General features: G+C 43.1%; 1 protein-coding gene and 1 long non-coding RNA gene across 3 annotated transcripts in view; one reads left to right on the plus strand and one right to left on the minus strand.

Moving 5' to 3' along the window:
- Nucleotides 1-1,660: 1,660 nt before the first annotated feature.
- Nucleotides 1,661-7,862, minus strand: LOC142083377 (uncharacterized). Its single transcript, XR_012674045.1, has 2 exons — nucleotides 7,699-7,862; nucleotides 1,661-4,116 (listed from the first exon to the last, which is right to left on the minus strand). It is a non-coding gene; the product is annotated as an uncharacterized LOC142083377 (long non-coding RNA).
- Nucleotides 7,863-8,008: 146 nt separating this feature from the next.
- Nucleotides 8,009-13,885, plus strand: part of QTMAN (queuosine-tRNA mannosyltransferase) — a 200,617-nt gene continuing 194,740 nt past the window's right edge. Inside the window, exon 1 of one of the 2 annotated variants that reach the window (XM_075152709.1) lies at nucleotides 8,009-8,080. The gene's annotated coding sequence lies outside the window, so the exon portion shown is untranslated. The remainder of the gene's footprint in view (nucleotides 8,081-13,885) is intronic. The other variant, XM_075152710.1, reaches the window with a different exon arrangement.

The following is a 13,885-nucleotide window of genomic DNA, read 5'->3' on the forward strand; positions in this document are numbered from 1 at the left end:
ATGCCCTCTGAACCCTTTTTCCCTTTCCCCCAGTTCTCTACCTTTCTCTTCTCTTTCATTTTTCCTTACAGCAATCTCCGCAGAACAATACTAGAAGTCGAGCTGGCAAGCTGACAAAAAAGAACAGTTGGAAAGAAAAGTTTACTCAAAGACAGGCACATTTCTTTTAAAAAAAAAAAAAAAAAAAGAAATATCTATAGGAAGGTGTTGCCAAATCATCTGCTTTTTCAGATGTGAAACTTTTAGCAAACTCTCTGCAGCGCTGCTGTGAGGGAAGGAGCAGGAAACACTATCAGGTTGCCAGATGACTTGAGGACGGTGAGGTGGGATTCTTAAGTGCACGTGATAGCAGTAATTCAGGATATTATTCCTCATGTAAAAATAGCTATGCAAAATTAACACAAAGGCTTTGGTATAAAAAGATAAAAGCCAGGAAACTCGGAGGCTGTGCAGCTCTTTTTATCTCATTTCATTTTGGTTAGGGGATTGCAGGGAAATAGCAGAAGAGATAGAGTGTTTACATTAAGGCATCTGGTCCAAGGTGTAGTCACGACAAAAGGTTATTGTATGCCTTGTATTCTATGTTAAATGGGTGGGAAGAGGACCTGAGTGTAGAGGAGATGATCTTAGGCTAGGGACACACGGACAGAGATGGGAAACGTGAAAGGCAAACCTGGAGCAAGTCACATAGCGGCAGTCACCTACAAATTAGCAGGCTGGATGTCGGACAGCGGGTCTATGAACAAGAGAAAATTTCAACTGTGATTTGCACAGGAGGACGTTTGTTACTGGGGGGTAGAGTAAACCACTTCAGGCTTTGCATTATATAGTCTCGGCTTTTTAAAAGCTTAAGGAAACGTTCTTATCCTGTTCAACCGACTGAAGCTGGAGTGGCTTCAGTTGGCAAATGTCTATTAGATTGCATTGATTTATTCTGGATTTGAATTTCACTCCTGGAAATAAAATGGGGATGTGAAGAGAGCTGTAGAAAGGATTTCTATTTCTATCCCCACTATCCGAGCCGATGACCCTGAGCCTTGACTTGCATTCCTAATGGATAGACCTTCTTTTGTAAGAACTCTTTAACACCTGTAGGTTACGCGTTCAATTAGCATCTATATCCTGAACCGAGCTGAGTTGCACAAGCTTTGAAAAAAGTAACAACCAAATGGTTAATTAGGTCAAATTTGGGGCGTATCGAACTTGACAGTGTCTGACTTACATCACCGTGGATTTACATAATGGAACTTAACGGCGCTGAAGTCTGTTGTGTCAACTCTGATGACTCTATGGCAGGCTTTTTCCATCATTTTCTTTAAAACATAAAATATTCACTCAGAAGAGTATCTTCTTGATAACTTTTCCATCTGTCTTGTATAGTGCAGGGCCTATCACCGCCCATCACCTGGGCTACTAACACAGTAGTATTTCCATCAGTTATCTTATTTTTCAGAACTCAGTAATCAACGTCAGCAACCAATTGTTTAACAAATTTCCTTTTTAAAACCAAGGCTATTTTTCAGTTAAACCAGAACTGTTTTTTCAACTGCAAAAGCTTGGGAGAGATGGCAAAAACCATGGGGACTCAAGGTAAATGCCTCTGGTAGTCTTTTCCAGAGATAAAGCAATAAAAAAAAAACCCAAACAAACCACCAAAATCTTAAGTTAATAAAGTTTTATATTCTTACTGTGGCTTCCTCTGTCTTCTAGCAGCCCATCCTGTACATCAAAGGTCACAAAGAACACAATGAGTCACTATCAAAACCCAAAGAATGCTTCGTGAACAATTACTATACATAAATTGCAGCCTGGTATTTCGTTTCTGTGCCAACTCACAGTAATACAGCCCATTTCCTCTTCATTTTTTTCCCTGCAGCTTTTGTCCATAATAGCAAACAGCTTTGTTAATCTGCTCACAGAACTTGAATTTATTTTTTTTGGGTGTACTTATACCTTTGCCTTTTTGAGTAGTGGGCAGCAGTGGTACGAATTCTTTTGCTACAGCTCTTTAGGCTACATTTCTTTGTCAGAGTCCACAACGACTCTATAACGCTGCCAGGCTTTGTAGCCAAAGACATCATTAGGAATACTGAAAGGGTCCCCTCTGAAACCCAGAATCAAAGTGTCCCCCAGAGAGAAATCAGCCGTACATTAGCTCACGCCTAGCAGAGCAACTCAGTGCTGTGCAGCTGTGAAACCTGTGCGGATCCGTTAATAGATGCCGTTGCTGGGAGGACCGGCCTCGGGATCCATTCACCCAGTTCAGAGGCAAACACAGTACCTTACACACTTTTAATACCATGCATGTGGGACGAAATAGGCCTGCTGTTTGGAGTCTAAAGTATCTCAGCGATCGTCAACCTTGGCATTGCATTTCATACTGCAATCCCCAGTTTTACCGCTTTTGGCAATAGCTTGTGTCAATGACTCTTGCTGCAATCCCCTGAAAAGGAAGCAGAGATGTTCATTCCCTTGCACAGTTTAATATCTGAGAAATAAAAAGTCTTTAAAAATTTTGCTGAATAAATATCGTGAAGACAAATAAAGGAGAATCGTTTTTTAGAAGGTATGATTTGTGTGTGTGCGCATGCGTGCGTCTGCAATCAGGTAACGAATGCAAACGTAGATTTATATTGTCATTGTGTTATTACCTACGCACTCGAATTCCGCATACTGGTTTTTAAGTTTGTAAGTAGTCTTCTGGTTAATATTTATTGTCTTTAACGAGCAATAATATGGGCTAGAAAGTTGTGATGACAAGCAGCAACAACTGGCATTCTCTCAACAATTCCACAATAAGAAAAGAGGGAAGTAAGATAATATCAGCCAGCTTCCTTCTGAAGAGGTTAGGTTAAATCAGAATTCTTCATTTTAGAAAATTACAAAGCAAAAATACTTCAGACTACTATTCTACCTAGCATGGGAGGAAGATAGCAGATATTTTTAATGTTCCTAAAATAATCACATCCTATTGTACCCAGCTCTAGTAAAAGGTATATTGAAGTAAAACACGGGGTTTTTTGCCTCCTGTATTGTGAGAACCGTTCAAAGACCCTTTGCTTTAGTTCATGATAATAGAAGTAATCATGTTTGAGGGATGTACGCTATGGCTCATCGGGCCATACACTGAAACACAGGACTCGCAGTCAGGCCCAGGGCTTTGATTTGTCTTCAATAACATTCACATCAACTACTGACAAGAAGGGGACTCCGAGAAGGGATAGTTACTGTCCTTATAACACACTTCACAAGTGCCGAGCCTAAATTTTGATTCTTTACTCTATTAACCTTACATGTAAACTTGCATGGATTTACCCATGCTGTTTCCAGTTTTCAATCTGTAAAACGGAGATGGTAGCACTTACATATCTTTGGGGATTAAGATCTAATCCTGGAGGGGCTCCAGGCTGGCAGCGTTTTATACTCATAGAAAGCACCACTACAGCAATTGTGAATAGGTGTAAGTACTGACAGGTCCTCACAAGATCAGGATAGATTTTTTAAATGCTATTCTGGGGGAATAATATTATCATGTAAATCTTATAAATTATTAATTATCAATAAAAATGAAGTGTATTTAGCATCCTTGAGTGAAAGCTGCTATAGAAGGCTAATTCATAAACCTTTTTAGAGCCAAATTTCAACAAAGCATTTGTAGTTTTTGTACATTCTTGGTTGATTAATTCTGCAAACTTGCATATACACATTTAATCTCCATTTTGCATATGCTTATACCTATCTGCAAATTACAAGTTGCATAAGCGCTGTCAATTTGCATACATCCAAATAGAAGACTCTCTTCTGCAGAAGGACTTTTAGAAATGTGACCTCTTCTAAGTTATACCAGTAAAATATAGAAAACTCACTGTCACTTATGATGTAGAGCAAAAACGGTGATGAAAGTACTTGCTTGTGATTGAGAAAACAATACATTCTTCGGTCCTTCCATGCAAAGAAAATATTTCTGCTTTTTTTTCATTTTCCTTCTCTCACACTAACTGAATGTGGGTGGGAAACAGTAGAGACAGAAAGGGTCATGTTTGCTCCTCAAAATTTGAAGACGGTGTTTTTTTCCTTTGCCACAGATGCTCCATGCTCATCAGTTGCCGTGTACTCCTGAGAGAGAAAAGAGAGAGAGAAATTGCCAATAACATTGGTAACCTTAAGTGTAGGCATGCATAAAAATTTGCTGAAAATTGGGTTGTGGTACATGTTCTTATTTTAGATTTGCCCTTGTTAACGTCTTTTTAATAAACAGGTGCATACACTTCCCCAAGCTGTCACTGTTGTTTACCCAGTCTGCACACTGTAAATCTACTAATAGAATAGACCCAATCATCTTAAGGCTCTCTGCTTTAATAAGCTACAGTCTCAAAGTTTTCAGGAAAATACTTTCTGGTAACATAGTTCTGGCGGTAGAGTGGATACAAGCTTCACAAGGTTTGCTTTTAAAGATAAAAAAAAAAGTGACACAATTTGTTAGTTCAGCACAACGTAATAGTTTCCTACATGCTTGACATTAAGATCAAAGTGGGATGGATAGAGGGAAAGGGAAATGAAAAGGTGTAAGAAAGTTGGAAAAGTCTTTTCTAGTGGAGTTGGGAACCAAGAGGATGCTCCCCACTGAGCGCCCGGATCACTGGGGTGTAGGCTCAGGCTTACTTTCGCTAGCTCAGCGTCAGCCCCCCCGAGAGTTTCATTCCTTTCTCCACCTCTTGACCCAGGGCTGAAGAGCCCATCACGAGACAGGGGAGACCCTATTTTTGATTCCTACCAAGTGGCAAAAGATTTCAACTGAAATCTCCCATTTCCTTGGCAAATGCTTGACTCATTAGGCCGCAATGCAAACCATAGCCTTGCTCACTCAGAGAAAGAGCAGCTATGAAAGGCTGTCCTTGGAAAAGGATTTTACATGGGGAATGTCGAAGGGATGGAGGAGCTTCCTCTCCATACTGCAGTCTTTCATCGCAACCGCAGTCTCACAGGTCATTTAGACTCACTCCAACTCTTTGACATTGCCACTCCCTCAAGATGGCTCAGGCGGACACAGTTGTGTTGATGCAGTGAGTATGTTGACTTAATTTGAGGTAGGTATTTCATGTCTGCAACGAGCGTAAAACTCTCTCCAGGTGTTCCCTAGAAGGTCTAAATAAGTTATCTACCTTTCATTCTGGATCCCATTAAGGGCACCAAACACTGCTGCAGTGCAGGTCTCAACTTTAAGGAGTGCAGACCTCATTTATTGGGTCCATCCCACGGTTCCTTGAGAGCAGCGGCTCTAAAGAAACTAATAGTTACAGTCAATGTATTAGAGAGATTAATACATTAATAGTTACTTTGTTATTGGAATAGGTAAATAAGTTAAAGATATATAATTAACTGTAGTTTCATCTCATGAGCTTTTAAATTGCATCGCTGGAGATCAGTATTGTCCGATCGTAGATGGCAAACAGTAATTGCTGAAATTTCTTGTAAGTAATACCACGGGAAGAGTTTCTGCATTTAGTTCTTTGCTGAAGGCATCAGTTGGATAGCCCTGGAGAACGTAATCTGTAATATTTATCTCCAGAGAAGTTTGGGGAATGAAAGTAGCAAAATACACGTGTCTCTGTCTCATTGAAGTTATCGCTGTTCTTCAGGGTTGGATGGGCAACTCCAGGCTTCCATGTTTCACCTTGCCATAGATACCACAAGTAGAGTAGCAGCGGAGAAATTTCTACAATGTAGAAAACTCTTCCGCTGCATATTTGACTGAAAAAGCTGATACGTTAAACAAAAGCTACCTATGTTGCTATCATACGGGGAAAATTTCTAGCGATCACCAACTGGGTTTGCACTCAAGTCTATGACCTCCACATGAGAAGTCAAATAACCCCGTATATACACCCAAAGCTCTCAAGCTCTTAACAGGCTACATTAACCTAGAGCTTCATACGACTTGATGTGGTTATGAGTTGCACAGTGCCTCATTAGGTGAAGAACCCTTGAGCAGACTGTGCTGGTCTGAGTCGCAGTGCTCCACAAGGAACGATGCTGACCGTGCAGACTTCACTGTCAGCATTATTCTTTCTGGGAAAAAGGCAAAAAAAGAAAAAAAATTACAGCAGCAAGACTGGGTGCAGGACCGAGAGAGTGATTTGCCGTGAAAAAAGTTAGAGGGGCTCATTAGAGGCAAAGTTATTAGGCCAAGCAAACAGTTAATCCCTGTCACACAGAGGTAACAGAGTTGCCAGCCTTGAACTCTAAATTAAAGGCACTCTCTGAACGCCAGAGAAGTGACTCTTTTTTGCAGCTTCCTCAGTACCATCCGTCTACCATAATGCTGTGGTCTTTTTCTTTCTTTAAATTCTGGGCTCCAACTAATTACTGGCAGGAAGTGCCTATTTTTATGCCATTAGTATGCAAATGAGTGAGAAGTAGAGAAATATTCTAAAGGAACTGTTACAATATCTGTCCACAGATTACTGGCCAATTAGAACATGGGATTAGGGCTGCGGGACCCCAAAAGAGTATGGCCAAAGTCTTTCTGCTTGGGTGCCTCAAGGGTAATTTCAATGGGAACTGTATATACACGGTGCTTTTCCTCAGAAAAAGGGAAAAAAAAGTTCAAGCCTAAATTGCCAGCTTACAAATGAGCGCTTCTACGCTTGAAAAATGAATGCCTTCACTTCCTCGCCTCAATTTTTCTATCCATAAATTGGGGATAAAACATCCTGTTTGTCTGCGTTCCAGCACACGCCGGGGGCGAATTATTCAGCCGGACTGAAGGTCTCCTCATCTCTCACCCTGTCTGACAATGTCTGAAAGACGAAATCTTGTATTTATAAAATTATTTATAATGTGAGTGATAAATCTTAAAAGATTTTCAGGTCTTACCATTTCTGCCTAGGTAAAAAAAGTAACAGAAAGAACTGCCTGCCTTGTGACATTTTGGCACTTCCATAGCTTGATAGTATCAGGAATGCAGAGGTGCAGGAGGGTGGAAAACTATTGGAAAACAACTTTACTAAGCTTTTTGAACCTAGAAAATTGTGAAACAAAATGCTGCATTATCCTAAGGGTATTTCTCATGCAAATCAGCCTTCTCGTCACTCTTTCATAATACCCGATTAGCCAGAGTAGGAAAAAATACATAATTCCTCAAGTTACTGGTCTTGACGCTTCTCACAGCTGCGCTCTTTGGAAATTTTGCTTTATCTATTAGATATTACTCATTTTGACTTCCTATTAAAAAAAAAAAAACAACCAACAAACCCATTTACATTTACATACCAAAGATAACACCACGCTAAATTGAGTCAGCGTGACACACACTCCTCTGAAAAGTTTCGCTGGAGAGGTTTGTGACTGACTGTGGCCACAGAAGAGAGTTCACAAGCCAGGCGGTAACGCCAGCACCCGCCTGGCCTCTCCCAGGAGTTACACCACCTGGAAAGGCTTGATTTATCAGGGACAAAACACACACCTCCCACTCATATGTAACTGATAACAGCCCTGATTTTCTCTCCTTTCACCTGCTTCTCTCAGAGAAACATCTTTGTGGGTTTTTTTTTTTGCTTAGTCCACCTGGTACATAGTTCCTTGTTATTTATTCCTCCCACCCACCCTGCGCCCTTCCCAACGGCCCTGCCGCTTGCTTTGCGGCCACCGCAGCACCACCAGGGTTTGCTTCCCCTTCCATCGCTTTGCTCCGCTCACTTTTCTTCTTTTTATTCCCCGGTCCAGCAGCCGGGCCCCGGACGGCGGCCGAGCTCCCGCAGGCCCGCCGGGGAGGCCTCTCTTTGCTCGGTCGGTGCCGGGGAGCTGCCCCGCAGAAGGGGCTGCCCAAGCGGCGACGGGCGGGCCCGGGCCCCTCGCCCCGCGGGCAGGGTGGGTCCGTCGGGCGGCGCCGGGCCCGGGGGCGAGCGGTCCGCGGCGGGGCCCGGCGCTGGGCCGCGGGGCGGCGGGCGGAGGAAGGAGGGGGCCCGGCTGGCGGCAGGGGGAGGCTGGCTCTGCTGCGCGCCGAGGGGAGGGAGGGGCCGGGACGCCGGCGCGTCGGTGCCGACGGTCTCCAGGCGGGAGTGAGGAGGAGGAGGAGGAGGTGAGCTCCCTCTGGGTGGGGTAAGGAGCGGGGCCGCCCGAGCCAGGCAGGAGGGAGGGAAGGGGTCAGCGCGGAGCGGCGGGGCGGGCGCTCGGCCCGGGGCTGGGCGAGGAGGACGGGGGCGAGGGCCGGCGGTGACCGAGAGGAGGGGGGGGGCCCGGCCCGGCCCGGCGAGCCCCGCTCCGCTGGGCGGGGGGGGAGGCGAGGGGAGCCGGCTCGCCGCTGCCGGACGCGGGGCTGCGCGCTCCGCCTGACGTGGCTGCCCGGCACCTGCGGCGCGGGAGGCGCTGTCGGGGGCAGCCGAAGATGGCTCCGCGGCCCTGGCGACGGCCTCCGGAGCGGGGGGAGCCGCCCGGCCCTGCGGCAGCCCCTGCAGGAAGGGGCCGTGCCCTGGGGAGCGGCCGCGGCGGGGGAGCAGCCGCTGCCGGCACGGGGTGCCGCCTCCCCGGCGGCCCTAACATGGCTGCCTGCGCCTCGGCCCCGGGGAGCCGCTGCCGGGGCCGGGAGGGGCGGGCAGGGCCTGCCGGCAGCCTCGGCCCCTTCCCCCGGCGTCGGCCCCTTCCCCCGGCGTTCTCTTGCGCAGCCCCCGAGGGACGCGGGGCTGCAGGGCCCGGGGCAGCCGGGGAGGGGAGCGCGGCCTGGCCGGGCCTGGCTGCCCTGCGCCCGGCTCGGGGCAGGTGGCTGCGGGGGAGCCCTGCCCGCCAGGCCCCGGTCAGCCCCCGGCACCGCCGCACCCCCCGAGTCCCTCAGCATTTGAAATGCCTGTGTGTGGGTTATTTTCTATAGACACTTTTATTCTTAGTTTTTTTTTTAAATACAAGCTGTGCGGGGCAGGGACCGCTGTTAGAAGCAGTTACGAAGTGAGCTGCAAAATCTGAACCCGGTTTCATTCCAAGTGTCACTGTAGCGCAACTAAAACGTTAATATGTATAAATAGTTCTGCTGGTAAAACTGTCAGGAGAAATTGTAACCTTTAGTGTCATGCTTTATAGAACAAGGAAAACAAAACCATAAAACCCCTTCAATTTAGCGAAATGTGTAGATTTTAGGATTTTGTTGTTATTATTTTCAGCTAAAAATGCCATGTGACAGAACGCTTCGTAGCAGAGGAGCTGCTTAAATACACTTTGCAAACGACTCCCAACTTCAGGAAAGTGTGTCTCAGATGAATGCGACTTGGCAGGTCTGCACAAATCTTTTAACACATGACTGTGTGATGATTGGAGTAGCAGACTGGAGGAAAGAAACCATTTGAGGTGCAAATGCATGCACTTTCTTTTTTTAAGAAGCAGGGGAAAGAGTTTGAAGCTTACTTTATGGTAGGATTTTCTGGTCGACGAGAAGTGGGTGCGCATTACCGTGACTAGCCCAATGGTCAGGTAAAGATGAGTAGCAGATTTTAGTGTGGCTTCTAACAATGGTTTGGCATAATTAAATAGAGGTATTTTATTGGACTCTATTAACCTGGTTAACCTTAAATCTTAACCATGACAGGGTTTTCATGTAAAGAGCCTCCATACAAAGTACAATATTGAATTTTAATTGGAGCTTTCAAGACCTAATGTAGAGTGTGTTCTTCTTGCTTCATCTTTTTTTTTTTCTTCCTTTTTCTTCTTGGACGTCCAGGTGTAGTAAAATACATTGGAAGAATACTTTCTGACATAAGTTTAAATGCTGTGAATCCAGATTGCATAAATCAATTAAAGGCAGGGTTTTTTAATACAGTGCTGGGGTTTTTTTGGATTTATTTGCCTACCACATGTAAAAAGGTGAGGATCATTCTCAGTAGTGCAATACCTCAGTCTTGACAAACTTTCTGAACAGTTTCCCAGGCTAATTATTAGCTGGCCGGTCAACAGCAGTGGTAAAACCCAGGAAACAAACCCACTGTCCAGCTCAAGGTGTTGGTGCTTTACAAATACGGTACAAAATTCCCCCCTCCACTGATAAATGCACAGTTTGATGGTATTGTTCCAACTACCGTCAATTGTTGCGCTTGCTGTAGTGCAGTGAAGCCCTGCGAAGGCAAGAACAGCCCATAGTGGATTGGTCTTGTCCCATCCCACGGAGTTTAGCCTAAATGAGGGAAGGCGTTTGGCATGAGTAACTAATACGATACCAGCAAACATCTCCTGCATTTCAGTCTTTTGGGATTTGCCATGACTTACAAACACCTGTTAATTAACCCTTGTGGATCCTCCTGCTGTGTTAGGATCAGTACCAAGGGCGACTGGTATTATTGTGGAAGTTGTGCCTGTAGCTTGCAAAATGCCTGTCTTACAGCTGAAACTTGTCCCTTTTGCTGCTAAGTCACTTAGCCTGTAATGTAAAAGTTATACAACTTCCTTAATGTTGATTTAAAACTAAAATATAGACATATTTTAAGGACCTGTTTGGCTGGAGGCCCATTTTAGAGTGGCCGGTAAAAGTAATAAACTATCCTCAAACATTTCTGCTCAATAAAATTTGAGAATATGAAAACAAAACGTTCCTGGTTTAGCTTTTTATAAATGTTTTTTACACCCTATGACTGCAGTGTTTGACGTTGCCCGTAGCTCAAAGAAGAGTCACATGCCTCAAGCTTTTTAGGCCTCTGACCCAATCTGCAGCATGGACTTCTGTTATTTTCTGTTTTGATCAGAGCAGTGAAGGTTTATGGGCTCTGACCAATATCCTGCACTGGTGAAAATTTCTAGATAGACGTTTTTATCATTAAAACAGCGCTTTACCAGTGTACGTACTTTCACTAAGGGCTCCTGGAATAAACTGCTTGGGCAAAAACTGAATGGCTCTTGTAAACTGTGATCACACCAAGCGCTTCCTGATGTAGAGGAGGCCAGTAGTTTTAGAAGCGTTTGCTGTATTTAAATTCCTTACTGTTTGTGTGGCCAGCTGGAATCTAACTTACAAAAAAGAAATAAAATATATATGCTGCATTGTTTGGCTTCACAAGATCAGGATTTGTTTATGCAATACAGTCCTATATATGGAGTTTCGGAGAGCCATTGAGATAAGGCATTTCTCCTGCAGCTGTTGATGAGCAAATATTTAATGAGGAATATTCTCTTGTATTAGCTCTTTCAGTTGCAAGGAGGAAGTCTTGTCCAAAGACTTGAGATCTTACCTGGTTAAATAACTGAGTTAAAGAACTGCTGTTTCTGTATAAATTGGGTCCTAAACTACGTGCTCAGAAGAAACATACGTAACATATATGTTCCTGTGTGAACAGAATTTTGTTCTGTTTTAAGGAAAAACACTGAAAATATATTTTAGTGTTTGATTTTTGGTGATACTGGTATAAATACCGGGACCTTGATGTTGACTGCTCTGTTTGAGGGCTTCTGTGTACTACTGCTTGGGACATAAGCCATTGTGTAGCGGGAGTACTAACAAAACCAAGGCAAATTGTTTGTTAACTTGAACAGAGTGAGTATCTCATTGTCTGGGGCTGGTTGTATAACTTATTAATATTGCTAATTTAAAAAGAATATACAAAAGTGGAGAACAAAGTCCAATTATATATGCAAGGCTGTTAGGAACCCATGCAGCAGGCATTTTAGAAATACGTTGGCTACCATGGTTTTTTTCCACTTGTATGTGAGAAATGTTCTCTACCAAGTTTGTAAAGCAGGAAAATCATCTTAATCTTTGGTGGCAGAATTGTTAACGAGGGGCTCTAGAGAGCCTGCCTTCTCCTGCCCCCAGCCATCAGTAAGCGGTGCAGTTAGCAGTGGTGAAGCAGTGCCTTAGTGCTGTAAGGACACATACCCCAGTGTGAATTTCACTTCTGAATAGATATATATCAAAGTACGTCTGTCTTAAATGTACACCTTAGCTAGCCATATTGCTGCACGTCGGATGTGAAAGTAAAAATAAATGTGTGAAGCACCAGACAGAATGAAATCTAAGTCTGAAAACCATGTCTCCAAACAGTCTATTATCCTAAATCCTGGACCCCATGTATATGTATATATGGGAGCATATATATATGTTTTATTTTTGATCCACAGTATTTCCTGTAGGCAAGAAATCAAAGATCTTTTCAAGTTATAAATGACAGTAAGTTGGGAAGCCAGTACTTCAGATTGCGGGTATTTTGGGTATGAGTATCTCTTTGATGTCCAAATGAGAACTGGAGGAATGTCTAAAATTAACAATGAAATTTGTAAAATTAATGATGAAATGCAGAACTTGAAGGAAAGCAGGCAAGGCAAGGCACTAAGCGTGGCTTGTGTTTTTTTTTTGCCTGAATAATTATTTGTTAGGGTTAACACACAGAAAGTACACAAACAGATGAGATGCATAAATCCCGAAGTAAGTTAGTGCTGTATAAGCAACTTTGATTTAGATATTTGCGTGTGTGTAGATTTACATATAATCAAACATATGTGTGAAATTTAATACATATGTGATTAGCGGAAGTTCTCGTTGGCACTTCAGAGGCAACTGGTTTTGATATCATCTTCATACCTTAATTTTGCGGAATTGTTGTCGTTTTGCTAAATTGATGAAAAAATTAATGTTAGGTTGACAAAAAAAAAGGAATGTAATCAGTTTTGCATCTGAAAACGTCTTTACGTGTTGCGTCTATACAACAGCGTGGCCAGTGTGGCTTCACATGCTGTTTTCCAGTTTTGTTCCAAGATTATTTTTGGGCAGTCAGATGCCACATTTGTGCAAGAGGTTATCTATGTTAATGACGCTCGATGGTACAAGTATGATATTCCCACAAATACTGTGAGAATGTTTTCCTTTTAGGAGTACAACAGCGGTCCTTAAAAAGGTTACTTTGGCCATGCGTGGTGATCGTTGTCTTGATGAATAAAATACCATCCAGAGTGCAAGATTTCTTTCATAGTCATTATTAGAAGCTGTCATTGAAAAAAAAAAAAAAAAACCCACACCCCTTAAGTTCATGCCTAAGTAGTTGGACTCAGATTTAATATGATGCAGTCTTTTATTCCTGCTGTGGTCAAGTGTGTTGGAATGAAGGATGAAGACCTCGCTGTTGCTGTATGGTATTTTTCTCAATCTGAAAAGACAAAGAGAAGTGTCTCCTTCAGAGAACGGAGTTTTTTGGTTCGTCCTCTTGAGACTTAATAAAACTCAGGTAATAGAAACAGAACTGTTATAAAGCCATTATATGGAAAAACTTCCCGAACATCGCAAAGCTTTGTGCATATGTGCAGGAGTAAATGTATGTGAATGCTGAAAAGTCAGAATGAAGAGATTAGATAAAGCAATGATGGTATGTGACTGTAATGGCAGAATATTTGGGAGAAAGAACAGTGGAGATAGCTCCATTTCTAGGACTAGGTCTTCGAAAAATATCCTCTTCCTGTTTTTTCCAGACAGATTGGTTTGGAGGAAAAGAAAAGCCTCAGAGTTGCGCATTAATGACACTATTTTGGATTACTTGACAATGTAGATCTTGATTCTGTTTTTGTAGTGGTCTATTTGCTGAGTGACACCTTTGTAAATAAAATAGGAATAAAGTCTGTGTTGCATTGTGAAAATAGGGTATTTTTTTATAAATATCTTGCCTGGTGTGTGTAACTAAACGAGTGCTTTCTCAGAAGCACCTTGATTTCCATAATTTAAAATTTAAAATCTTTTAGTTAAAGTACCGGTCCTTATCTGATGCTCAGTGTCATATTTCCTGTATATCTTTCTGCCTTGATATTTACTTTACATACAAATATTCCAGAAAACAAAAATTCAACAAAATTCAAATTCAAATTGAATTCAAAACATTCAACATACTGCATGTTTTATACTCCGATTGTTTTCAAGGCTTACACAGGG

The sequence above is a fragment of the Calonectris borealis genome, chromosome 6, assembly GCF_964195595.1.
Source record: "Calonectris borealis chromosome 6, bCalBor7.hap1.2, whole genome shotgun sequence".
Taxonomy (NCBI): domain Eukaryota; kingdom Metazoa; phylum Chordata; class Aves; order Procellariiformes; family Procellariidae; genus Calonectris; species Calonectris borealis.